General features: G+C 63.3%; 1 pseudogene; it reads right to left on the bottom strand.

Annotated features, from left to right (window-relative positions):
- Positions 1–2,500, bottom strand: part of LOC126448096 (large subunit ribosomal RNA) — an 8,007-nt pseudogene that overhangs the window by 3,644 nt on the left and 1,863 nt on the right.

Raw genomic sequence — 2,500 nt, 5'->3', positions numbered from 1 at the left:
TGACGTCCGGGCGCGAAGCAGACGCTCGGGGAGGGCGCGGGCCAGGAGGAAGAGGTTCAAGAGTTTCACCAGGACTTCATGCGGCAGGCGCCGCAGCTCCGCTGGAGTCAGGCCGTCCGGCCCGGCCGCCGATCCCCTGGGCGGCAAGGCAGCAGCGACCTCCTCACGTGTGACCGGCCCCCATAGGCACTCAGGAGCGACAGGCTCCGAGTGCGGGAGAAGGCGGTCACGGATGAAGCCAGCGGTGGAGATCGGCTTCTTCGTGAAGAGGTCCGCCCAGAAGTCCAGCAGACCGGGGATGTCGGGTGGCGGCTGCAGCAGGGTGCCGTCCAGCAAGCCGCGCACGCAACGTGCACGCGACCTGCGGAAGGCGTCCTGTGTCCGCGCGAACTCCCAGCGGCGCCGCTTGCGCTTCTGCAGCGGCGGGGCGGCAGGCGGCCGCTTGGATGATAGGCGCGGCCGCTGTGCCCTGGTGATCGACCTCTCCCCCCTGGACCCGACCGACGCAAGGGCATCCGGGAGCATGCCCAGGATGACATCGGGCGGCGTGCCCCGCCCCAGACCAATGACTCGATCCAGAGCAGAGAAACGCTGGGCGGAAGCAGGTAGCCCCGCCAGATGCTCCCAGATGGCGGCGTCAGTCGGCCCCTCCGGCGGCGGCCCGGTGGTGTCGGCCGCGAAGTCCTCGGCTGCGTCGACGGGCGGCGCAGCGGCCTCGCCCGCGTCAGGCAGCGAGCTCGCTGCTCCCCGGCGGGACGCCGGCTCTTCCCCCCGACCGATCTCAAGCGCCTCCATGAATTGGCGGACAAGCTGCTTGTGGGCAGCTTGCCGCCGTCGGCACTTGATTGCCTCAAGCGTTCGGTCGGGGAACATCCTAATAAGCTCTTGATTAACGAAGAAGAACCGGGCGTCCCTCTCAAGGAACAGTTCGGCCTCTGCCTTGGCGAGCGACAGGACTTCTTCCTCCGTCCACCTCGCGCGATGCCTCTCCGTCACGATCTCAGCGTTGGCGGCCGCAAGGTGTTGGCGGCGGCGATGGACCCCGAGACCGTTCTTCGTGGTAAAAGTGCGGTGGCACTCACTGCAAGCAAAGGGAGCTACACAAACTATCGCATTTTCGTTACGGCCGGTTGGCCGGATAGGTGCTGGGGTAGCTGGGGTGGCACCTTCAGCGGAAGGGCCACCATCTCTTGTTTCTTGTAGGCTGCCCCCAACTATAAAGGGATAATGCGAGGGGGGGCTGGTAACCCCCCCAAGCCCCTGGTGCGGTCTTCCACTCTGCGAAAATCAGCGGGCCCACGAGAAGGGGAGAAGACCGCAGGAGAGGAGAGGCTAAGAGGGCTAGGCCCATGTATTGCGCATCACTCTCCCTGTAACTATAACCCAAGGAAGGCACCTCGCAGCAGCAGCACGACTACATCAAGACCGCACTTCGAAAAGCCAAGTCCGGATGCAGCCACACCGCCGCCACTTGGCCACCTTAAGAGAGTCATAGTTACTCCCGCCGTTTACCCGCGCTTGCTTGAATTTCTTCACGTTGACATTCAGAGCACTGGGCAGAAATCACATTGCGTCAACACCCGCTAGGGCCATCGCAATGCTTTGTTTTAATTAGACAGTCGGATTCCCCCAGTCCGTGCCAGTTCTGAGTTGATCGTTGAATGGCGGCCGAAGAGAATCCGCGCACCCGCGCGCCCCCGGAGGAGCACGCTAAGGCGGACGCGGCCTCGCAGCAAGGAAGATCCGTGGGAGGCCAAGGCACGGGACCGAGCTCGGATCCTGCACGCAGGTTGAAGCACCGGGGCGCGAACGCCGCGCAGGCGCGCGCATCCTGCACCGCCGGCCAGCACGAGGCCGACCAACGGCGAGAGCAGACCACGCCCGCGCTAAACGCCCGCACTTACCGGCACCCCTACGGCACTCACCTCGCCCAGGCCCGGCACGTTAGCGCTGACCCACTTCCCGACCAAGCCCGACACGCCCCGATCCTCAGAGCCAATCCTTATCCCGAAGTTACGGATCCAATTTGCCGACTTCCCTTACCTACATTATTCTATCGACTAGAGGCTCTTCACCTTGGAGACCTGCTGCGGATATGGGTACGAACCGGCGCGACACCTCCACGTGGCCCTCTCCCGGATTTTCAAGGTCCGAGGGGAAGATCAGGACACCGCCGCAACTGCGGTGCTCTTCGCGTTCCAAACCCTATCTCCCTGCTAGAGGATTCCAGGGAACTCGAACGCTCATGCAGAAAAGAAAACTCTTCCCCGATCTCCCGACGGCGTCTCCGGGTCCTTTTGGGTTACCCCGACGAGCATCTCTAAAAGAGGGGCCCGACTTGTATCGGTTCCGCTGCCGGGTTCCGGAATAGGAACCGGATTCCCTTTCGCCCAACGGGGGCCAGCACAAAGTGCATCATGCTATGACGGCCCCCATCAACATCGGATTTCTCCTAGGGCTTAGGATCGACTGACTCGTGTGCAACGGCTGTTCACACGAA

This window comes from Schistocerca serialis, unplaced genomic scaffold (genome assembly GCF_023864345.2).
Source record: "Schistocerca serialis cubense isolate TAMUIC-IGC-003099 unplaced genomic scaffold, iqSchSeri2.2 HiC_scaffold_560, whole genome shotgun sequence".
Taxonomy (NCBI): Eukaryota; Metazoa; Arthropoda; class Insecta; order Orthoptera; family Acrididae; genus Schistocerca; species Schistocerca serialis.
The sequence above is the reverse complement of the archived record's forward strand: the minus strand, read 5'-3'. Positions and strand labels throughout refer to the sequence as shown.